Source organism: Hetaerina americana, unplaced genomic scaffold (genome assembly GCF_022747635.1).
Source record: "Hetaerina americana unplaced genomic scaffold, ioHetAmer1.1.p SCAF_7, whole genome shotgun sequence".
Lineage (NCBI taxonomy): Eukaryota > Metazoa > Arthropoda > Insecta > Odonata > Calopterygidae > Hetaerina > Hetaerina americana.
Genome location: NW_027287316.1, coordinates 78,101,549 through 78,112,555, shown reverse-complemented (window position 1 = coordinate 78,112,555; position 11,007 = coordinate 78,101,549). Strand labels below are relative to the sequence as shown.

At 39.6% G+C, this 11,007-nt stretch overlaps 2 non-coding genes across 2 annotated transcripts; both read left to right on the top strand.

Moving 5' to 3' along the window:
* Positions 1-2,966: 2,966 nt before the first annotated feature.
* Positions 2,967-3,038, top strand: TRNAG-UCC (transfer RNA glycine (anticodon UCC)). Its single transcript has one exon. It is a non-coding gene; the product is annotated as a tRNA-Gly (tRNA).
* Positions 3,039-6,726: 3,688 nt separating this feature from the next.
* On the top strand, positions 6,727-6,798 carry TRNAV-UAC (transfer RNA valine (anticodon UAC)). The gene has a single exon. It is a non-coding gene; the product is annotated as a tRNA-Val (tRNA).
* Positions 6,799-11,007: the final 4,209 nt, after the last annotated feature.

The window sequence follows — 11,007 nt, the reverse complement described above, 5'->3', positions numbered from 1 at the left end:
CACTACACCACAGCTCAGAGCCGACTGCCTTTTTCAGCGTCGCTTGCCAACATACCCCCCTCCAATCGCAGCCCGTCAGAGCGGTGCTGGGCGCGCCTGGTGCGGCGCGCCCAGCCCAGGAGTCAGTACACTTATTTTCCGGACGAAGCCTGTATTATTAAACGATCCGCATCCCCAGATATCTCCCCGTGAATCACCCTGTCATCCGTGAACATCATAATCTTACTTTTCACTTGTTACTGTTTAGCCAATCTGAAAATAACATTTTCCAAGGTCTACAAAATGTCAATTCGTTCTAGCAGTGTCATTGTAGCTTTGGATAATGATCATCCTTAAGTTCAGGTTTAATTACATTTCCATTTACAAAAGAGCAAGAAATGAAATAATTAGTTCTTTTCAACTCAAATAAATTCTGGTTGTGTTAAAGTAATGGCAACTTTCATGATTTAAAATAGATGATAAATACACATTACACAATTATATGTTCGGAGTGGAAACCAATAATAAATCGAAAGATAAAGAAGGAAGTTCTGGTATAATCCTTCCAGTCTTGCATTTCCTCATTGGCCTGACTTTCTTCCCTCACTTGCATTTTTTAGTAAACCTTGTATTTTTCCAATGATCGGCCTTTCTAGTGTTTATAACTGGTCTACATTTACAGTTTTGTGTGCTAGGGATTCGCTTAAATAGAGGAATTTAGTCTAACTGCTGAGTCTTTACGCTATCCCGTCGCACTTTTAGAAATATGGTCTTGTTGTAAATAACCTTTTTTTACCGTATGCCCTCTACATTTTATTGACAATTGTGTCTCCATCAGTTTCTTTTCTATATTTTTCTCTTTTAAATTATTTCAAATATAAAATTAAGTGATTTCAAAGAATTATTTACCACACCATCGTTTCAATGTTTTATCTTTCTTCAATTTCCCTTGTATTAAAAAATGTTCAATTTAAATTGAGGACCATTTGCAATTTAGTTATTGGATTCACTTTTTCCGCTGGAGTTCGTTAAAATATCCTTATGTTGCGTACTTTCCTTGACGATTAGATGGACCACAGATATAGCTTTGCATCCCTTATTTGTCGCATTTTCAGAAAGTATGGCAAATTATTAACCCGCAAATACTGGACGGGTCGTTTCAAAACATTTATTAATTCTTCTCAGCATTAGTGGTGAGATATTTTTTTGCCTTTAAGGTTCCAATCCAAATTCTAGTCATTTATGCCAAGACACAGCTGAAAAGGATTATTGATAAATCATCACCTAGCCTTACACCTTTGATTATTTTAAAGGTTTGCATAATGCGTCCTTGAATTGTAATTTTGATGTGGCGTACATTACAGTTTCACGGATTAGGGGTCCTAATTTAATTTTAACCGCAAACTCTCATGTTATTTTTGCCAATATTTTCAATTTCAACAAAATTAAACGCTTTTTTTTAATTCTAAATTTTTTTAGAAAAATAAAGGCTGGTCAATCAGCCTGTCTATTCATATCAGAGTAACAATTTAAATAAGTTTAGTGTATTACATACTATACTCGTCCACAGTGAAAAGATTCAGAAGCGTCAATGCTGCAACAAGATTATGCACAAAATTCGTTATGTTTTGTGTTTATTGTATTTTATGTATGTTGTTTACTTTTTTAACACGGTGTTCGTAGGTTTTAAACCCACCCTTATGCTTTGTAGGCGTTTTCCCACCTGGGTTTTTACTAGAGTCATCATATCTGAACTCACTGGGTTTAACCCACAAAATTACCTCTGGGTCCCATTTCTTTTACTATTTATTAGCACTTTATCATTGTTTCCTTTTTTTCTGATATCACCTTTAATTTTTCCACTGTTATTACTATTTTTATGTCCTTAACGAAGGGTGAACTTAAAAAATGGACCTTATTGTCTCAATTTCTCCCAAATAAAACTGTTTATTTATCTCTCTATATATTTTGATGTATTTCACTGTTTATTTCGATAAAAACTTTTGCATTCTTTAGTAAACCTTGTATTTTTCTAATTATCTGTCTTTCCAGTGTTTATCACTACAAAAAAAATTATTCTAGAGCGCTAGGCATTCGCTTAAATTAAGGCATTTAGTCTTTACTGCTGAATTTTTACGCTATCTTGTCGCACTTTTAGAAATATGCTCTTGTTGTAAATTACATTTTTTATAACGTTTTTTATTTATGGACAATTGTGTTTGAAGCAGTTTCTTCTCTATATTCTTCTCGTTCAACTTATCTGAATTATTATACGCAATTCGGATATCGGAAAAATGCCTCCCTCGTAATATACGATCAGCGGAGAATGGAATTTACTGATTGAAACAATGAATGAATATCAAGCGTCAGCAGTGTAACGGTCACCATGGTTGCTTTCCAAGCACTTGATCCGGGTTCTGTTCCCGGTCGACGTATTGGTTTTTTTTTCAGTTAGTTAGTTTTCACCGACTGTTTTCATCCGTCATTTAATGTCTACTTTAATTTGAATCTGCATAAAATTGTATGCTGTCTACGCCATCATGTAAGTTCGATTTTCGGCAGGGGCTCAATTTTACTCAACAAGCTAAGAAGTAATGCTCACCTTTTTAAACATGGCTAAATGGCCGTCATAGTTGCATTCCAAGTATATTCGGGTTCGATTCTCTGCCGACGCATTGAATTAAATGATTGATGCGATGTAGGTGTATAACCCGTCAATGGTGTAATTGTCAGCGTAATTGCCTCCCAAGCAGTTGATCCGGGTGGCGTGGCATTGCTATTTGTAGCATATGCATCGTCGCTTTCGTTTCCATGCAATGGTTCTCGACTATCATAATGAATGGAGCAGTCCGCCCTAATCAAACGCTGGAACCCACGCAAGATCGCTTTCCTGGAACGTCATAGCATTTGCAGAAGAAAAGCCTCTCTCGCAATGTATGATGCGCAGTTCGTGAAATGTAATGGTTGATGCGGATGTATTTTACATGGCGTCGGTGGTGTAATGGTCAGCATAGTTGCCTTCCAAGCAGTTGATCCGGGTTCGATTCCCGGCCGACGCACTCTTTTTTTCCTGTATAGTATATATAGTATTTTCCACGCTCCGTCGTTTCGCATAGCATTTGCATCTTCCTCAGACCTACGCGCGATCCATTATTTCCACTTAAAAGAATTTGATACTGCATAAACTTGTATCGTTATTACTCCGCCTTGTTATTCATATTTTGGTGCTTTTAGCTCGAAAGAGTACTCACATTTGTAATAATTATTAAATGAAATGGAGTGATACCCTTATATCTAATGCAGAATATTTTAGTAAATTTTGGAAAGAAAATGAAGTTAGAATGACGCATATAACATGTGTAGGCCGCTCTGTATTCGTTACCATCGTCAAAGGTGTTTCTATTTCTTAGTCTTCAATAATAAAATTTTAAATAACAAATGCGGACATGCATACATGCTTGGGGAGGACTCGATTGAAAATAAGAGGTAACTAACCTAATGAATTAGTTATTGGTTATGCGAAAGAGGGGAATAAATATAAGCCACAACCATTTATACGACAGGCCTTGACGATATCAGGAATATTGCATTCAGAATTGAAAAGGAATAAGGGGAAATTCTACTATCCCATGGACATGGAACACACAGTCCCCGCCCCAAAAGTCGGGGAATTCAACACCATTGTAGGTAGTGGAGGCCATAAGATGCAGAAAAAGACGAGGGATGGAAGGAGAACCTTGAAGGCAAACAAAAAAGGGTAAGGAATACCGTAATGAGCACTCCATTATTTAATGACATTCTGATGCCGTCAAGTGGGATGGATATTGATAAGAAAACACATGAGGTTAGTGGAAGCGAATGCATTTGAGTGAAACTAACTATCCCCAAGACGCTGAGGGTGGCAAGTGGAATTTTTTCTATCTATAACCCTACTGTCGATATCTTGTATTGTCCGTGGGAAGAAGGAATCCTTGAGTTGGCTAGTTCTGGCATCTATTTCCCGAATATTATATACGTGATCCAAGTGACCAATGCATGTTGGAGTGCGAATTAGTCCTCGGTGCTGAAACATGCGGATCTGAATTTATTTAATAATTTCAATCGTGCATTGAATCGTCTCTCTTCTAATTATTCCCACCCCAACTCCATAAGCATTTCGGTGACGCTTTGCGTTTCATCGCAAGAGTTTTTAACGAATCGGGCTGCCCGGCATTGAACCTTCTAAATTTCCCGAATGAGGCATGTTTCACTCGGATCCCATACGCTACATGCGTATTCTAAATGAGGCCTCACAAGAGCGTGGTAAGAGCATTCCTTGACCTTGTAGTCACTTCTACCAACAATGCGTCTCATAAATAGCAATTTTTATATGCTTGCCCGCATACTTTACGTATGTGGGTGCCCCAAGTTAAGTCCTTAGTGATTGTAACACCTAGGTACCGAATCAACTATTTCTAGGTCAACTGCAAGTAGTTTGTAAAAAAATCCCGTTGACCCCGCTTTAAAGAAATACACCACTGAACATTTATTATGGTTTAATGGCGATCCCCATTTTGCTCACTATTTCGAAATCAGATCAATATCCTTTACTACAGGGTTCGTCCGGAAAATAAGGGTACTGAGCTCAGGAAAAAAATGTATTACACTTTTACATATCTTAAGCTAATATTCCTCAAAATAGGACCCTTGTGAGTCGATACACTTGTTCCAGCGGCGTTCCCATTCCTGGAACGCTCCCGCGAAGGCATCATCGGGAACCTCTCGAAGACACGTCGTCACGGCCTCTTTGACGGCGTCCAAAGTCCCGTATCGCGTTCCTTTCAAACTCCTCTTTATCTTCGGGAACAGAAAGAAGTCCGGAAGAAGTCTCTAAAAAATGTGGATCATTTTTGCAGTGATCCGCAAGTTGTGTCGCGATTTCCAAACGATTGAGTCTTGGATCATCACTGAGCACTTTCGGCACCAACTTTGCACAAATTTTTCGCATCTGTAATTGCTCCCTAATAATCTCGTGCACTATTGTTTTTGGCACATTACACTGCTCTGCTATCATCCGAACATCCACTAAGACGACGATCAGAGTTCAGTACATCGCCAACTTTTCGCACATTTTCGTCGGTTAGTGTCGTTGATGGGCGTCCAGGCCGTGGTTCGTCGTCGACCTCTTCTTTGCCCTCCACGAACATCTTGTGCCACCGAAAGATCATGTTTCTGGACATGGTTGACTCCCCGTAAGCCTGGTTAATCATACCGACAGTTTCGGTAGACGATTTCCCAAGCTTTACCGCAAATTTGATGGAATAACGCTGCTCCAAAAACTTCGGCATCGCGTTCCGTGACGTGGGTCGAGCGTGGAGGTTCGCGTTAACAGAGCTCCTCACTACACCACAGCTCAGAGCCGACTGCCTTTTTCAGCGTCGCTTGCCAACATACCCCCCTCCAATCGCAGCCCGTCAGAGCGGTGCTGGGCGCGCCTGGTGCGGCGCGCCCAGCCCAGGAGTCAGTACACTTATTTTCCGGACGAAGCCTGTATTATTAAACGATCCGCATCCCCAGATATCTCCCCGTGAATCACCCTGTCATCCGTGAACATCATAATCTTACTTTTCACTTGGCGGGTGAAATAGTCGGCAAAATTAAAGACACTATAATTCCGCCCTTGGCCTTCCCCTTAGATTATTTTATCTACGATTCCTTCGATTGTGACCCCAATTGGGTTATTCTAGTTCTCCGGTTGCATATCTTGCCTCAGCTGATGTGCCCAAACTGTTTCCCCCTTCTACTTGTGTTTTTCCTTCTACATAGTTTAATGAGAAAGTTAATGAGAGGTGTTATTTTGCTCTAGTTAGACCTCATTTGGAAAATGCCGCAAGTATTTGGGATCCTTGAGAGAAAATTTGGCAAAAAGAATTAAATAAAGTGCATAGAAAGTCCCCTAGATTCGTTAAAAATTGTTATGATAAGAACGCAAGTGTGACAGGTCTCTTAGGGGATTTAGGCTGGGAACCACTTGGAGTATGGAGGGAACACACGAGACTTAGATTTTTAGAAAGGTTCAGAACAAACGAGTTTAACTGTGACACCGAAGGAATTATAATGGCCCCACACTATTTGGGTAGATCAGACCACAAAGATAAACTAAGGGAGATAGATTATAGATCGATACAAACAATTATTCTTTCCCCGAGCAATCGGGAATCGTAGTAGTAAGAAATCATTTTAAAAATATTTAAAACATATAATTTACAAAAACGCGTTTATCAAGATGCCATTATATTCCTCATCTTTCAGCGCTCATTTTCGTTAATAGTATGATATCAGAATTGTTTCTCGTATGCGTTGAATATCAAAATGTCACTTATAACTGGTACAGGGTACAGGGTGAGGAAAATTTCCAAAGCAATAGATTTCAATGATTTCATTCACGGCATTTCATCCCTTTCCTTTTTTTCTTCTTTAATTCTTTTAATTTTCTGCCTCTTGCCCTCGGAATCCTCTGTCCTATTATTAATATAAATTATTATACTGGTATATATATATATATATATATATATTTATATATATATACATATACAGTATATATGTATGTGTATGTATATATATATATATATATATATATATATATATATATATATATACATACACAGTAAATTATTATAATTTGAAAAAGGAATTTTATTGCGTTACTAGTGCCTCGTTTCCTCAGTAATATAATTTTTGTACGAATTTTCTTAAATAGGTCTATACGCGTCGGTGGTGTAATGGTCAGCATAGTTGCCTTACAAGCAGTTGATCCGGGATCGATTCCCGGCCGACGCAAGCTTTTTTTCCTGGATGTTATTATTTTCCACGCTCGCATGTTCCTATAGCATTGGCATCTTCCTCTGTGTATACACGCGTGATCCATAATTTGCCTCTTAAATAAATTTGATCCTGCATAATCTTGTATAGTGCCTTCTTCCCATTACTGGGCGATTTTTCATCCTTTCAGTATGAAAGCGGACTCAATTTTCAGCTGAATGGTGGGAAACAATAATATCAAACACGAAATATTAGACTAAACTTTGGAAATAAAATTAAGTCAGAACAACGCATAATATATGCATAGGCCGCTCTGTATTCGTTACCATCGTCTAATAGTGTTTCCATTTCTTAGTTTCAAAAGTGCTGTTCAAAATTTGCTGAAAGAAGAGAATTTAACATTTCCAAATAATAAAAAGCATCAATTTTCCTCATAAATAAGGTGAAATTTCATAAAAGGAAGGATGTTAATAATTGAAGGGGAAATTAACGTTCCAATCACTAAGAAACGCGAGCGTTCCAATGATATGAATCTTTATGCCCTCACATTACTTGAATACTTTCTCGTAAATGGAATCTCAAAAGAAATGGAAAGCCAATTTTGGTTCGTCCACAAATCCGGGCGTTAATGGCGGATTGCTTCGCGCGGAAGTCGCATTACCTGCAGGTAATATTCCTTATTTACCGTCCTACCCTATGGAAAGAATTCATGATGCACCACGCCCCTGCAATCGAAGAAAACTATAGGCCAAACATTCGACCGAGCTTGACGCCCTTTTTTCGGCCTTGGCTCGTGCTGCAGCTTCCATTGGGATGAATTTCTTTGAGCTCTGCCGCCTCAAAGTCATTGCAATGGTTATAAATTTCAGCATAAAATAATTCTAAGATTTCGTTTTTTATGTTTTTCTTTTTTCCCAGAGGTCATAAAATAGATGAAATGGAAGGGGAGAGTGCGTCGGCCAGTCTTTCTCGCGGATGATCCGGTGACCTAGCCATCTAGTGCTTTCGCTCTGGTGATCATTAGGAACCTAACGACATTCGAATGTTCATTGCTTCTAATATCAGTTATTTCCGGCGAGGCAAAAGTATTATTCATTCGCCCAGCACAGCTTCAATGATTGAGTGAAATTTCACCTTGGATACGTGCATTAATGCACTCGTATAAATGCCAACACGCCGACAATGCGAGCGCATTCAACACGTCCTGAATGCCGGCCAACCGGGCCTATTCGAATCGAGTCGTCTTGCCGATTGTTTCGGAATATTTTGCATGTAATGATTATATAAGCCTTTCGCAGTGATTTATACATTTGGCAGGCTATTTCCATTGGTGGGCAACTCTATTTTTGGGATTAGGTATGTAGACCAGACGTAGCAGCTGGTTGAGGAAATATGTGTTTATTGAGAGCTATCCCCCCTTGTACCTAGCGGTGACCTGTTGTGTTCTGCGCATGGACAGTACGATTTGAACATGTTTTGCTCCGGATCGAATGAGATGAGAAGGAGAGGGTGTTCATTGGTTGCCATTTCATTCCTTGTTACTTGGAATGCTTCCTCCTCGAATCTCAGTTAGGTTTATACGAATAATTGCCCGTGCCTATCTCGGGGTGTCTTGACCAGTGCTGCCGCTTCGTCTCGTCCGGCAATTTAAGAAAGCGTAACTACGATAAGTAGTGATTTAAATGGACAGGCTAGAGTTTCGATGGACACTTACAATACACATTTCGACACTCCTCTAAGTTCTGAATCTCAAAACAAAAAGTATCCCCAGGCTCAGGGAGTCACCCCTATGTTTGGTTAGATATGCTACGGGAGAGCTCACCCAATACTAACGGAGTGTGAAATTAATACATGAGGGCAATAAAGAGGCCAGCTCATTTCCCTCCGACGCCTTTGGTTTCCTAGAAATATAAATTTGGTTCCCAAAAATATCAACAACTTGAGTGAAGCAAATAGTGCCCAGAGGCGTCTCCTGCGATCGAACCCGGGCCCTGCCTTCAGTAGTCCAACCCTCAATAAATTGGAATGTTAATGTTTTGCAAAATAAAAAAATATACTTTGGATTTATTCATTTTTATGTGACTTTTATTGTATGTTTTCGGAATTTATAACAATGGGAACCAAGGTGCTACCGCAACAATACATACCAATAACATATGTGTAGTAACCGCTATTCACAAAGCTATTAGCGTTGAAGTTGTGAAGAGCAATTACCTTTTCGGTCCGCTTCATCACTTGAGATAACATATAGTACTTTACAATTGCAATTGCTGTAATGGCGACGAGAAATACAGGTGGCGTTCTTTACGAGAAGCAGCGTTCGGGAGAAGAAAAAAGGGCTTTTGAAGATTATTTCTACTGCTTGACGCATGCAGAAAGGTGTCTCGATAGGCTTCCCAAACCCCTGCGCAAACAAGCGGGGAAGTGGATCAAATTCTTGATTCGAACTAAACCCCGCAGCGTAAATGAGATGAGGACACGAAACACACACTTCAACAACTTACTTCTGGATATGTCTCAAGGGACACTGACGGGAATATACCTCACGAATCCCCCGAAAGCGCACCAGCCCCTCCCACCAGCACAGACCGGTACCCGCTTCAACTGGGAGGACACCCCGGTTGAGGAAAGTGAAGCCACCGAGGAATGCGCCTTTCAGATTCCTCAATGGGTGACGGAACTGATCGAAGGAGGCGAACCATCGCCTTCAGACCAGCCATGGGACCCCCAAGTGGGTCACACCTCCGGAGATGGGAGACTGTATGTTGCCACGAGAGCTCTTCCACAGCAGCCGGGAGCATATGGATTCGTGAGCATGTCAGGAGGTGACGCTGTTGACATGCGAAGAATAAGGGGTCCTTCGACAATCCAAGACAGAGGAGGAGAGGACCAGTGGAGATATGCCACGGGTCCAGAGCCATGCCGCAGAGAACAGAACCCGATTCACTGGCAGCAAGCGAGGGCTAGAGCGACACAACATCAATGCATCCCCAGTAGACGAGACATTATTGAAAGAGCAAAGGAAAGACTTCAGGCTGATTGCAACACTGAGATCAACCAGAGACTGGCCTACGTGAGAGAGAATATCGAGCAAGATTTGAGCCGTGCTCAAAGGAAGCATCAATTTGCGCGGTGGTCATTTGATATGGCGATGAGGGCAAGGGAACAGGCTATTGAAGAGAACGAAAGAGCACGGGCGAGAACTGTTGACGGACTTTTGATTAAGCTGGATGCACTTGAACGGCGAAATGTGTTCCTCTCACATTCAATTGAGCAAGGAATGCGACAATTGCACGAGACTAGAGAATACGTGAGGGACATTAAGATAATGCGCGCAAAACAATTGAAGGAACTCAATGATGAACTACGCATGAAGCAGATGTATCTCGCTGATTTGACAAAATACTACGAAGAGAATTACCTGGGTACTCTCGAATTCAAAGGCGATTATGCATATGAAGAACAATTCTAATTATCGATTAATTCTGTAAACAACTTGTATTTTGTTTATTTTATCAATATATATATTGAGCAATGTATTTCATTGTTAGTTATTAAGGTTGATTCTGATTGATTTGAATAAAAAATTCTTATAAATGAAATCATTTGAATTTTAATTTCAAAGTTGGAATTATAACAATTAGATTTCATATATTTAGCACCCTGCAAGCCATGGATAGGGTGGTTGGAGTAATTATTTTTTAACCAATGGAATGGTTGTACTATTAGTTATTTGTTATGTTCGATTCAATCATCATCACGCCTGAAAATACTCAACCACCAAATAACTTGGTTATAATGAATATAATTTCCGTTTATCTGGAATGTTGCCTTCCGTTCAACCAAGACCCCAGCTGCATTCGAGGAAGATAACTTTCAACAAATGAAATATGTAATCTTAAAAGGTTCTAGAAAAATTTAAAGAATATTGGCTAATCTTGGATGAAATATTAGCAATACGAATTCCTCCCCCAGTCATTATTATGATAAAAAAAACAACGATGGGTTGAATGCAAGCGGAAATTATTTATTTTTCAATATTGGTTAATGGGATCGTACATTTAATATGCCTCAAGTATGTAATGCGAAGGCAGAGAGCAATTCATCTTAATGTTAATTCTAAAGGAAAGTGTTCAACATTACAGAATAATATGTCTTAATTAATTCAATTACCTTGTGTTGATGTGAATTTGGCCATCCAACCACACTGCTACCTTATTTGAAACT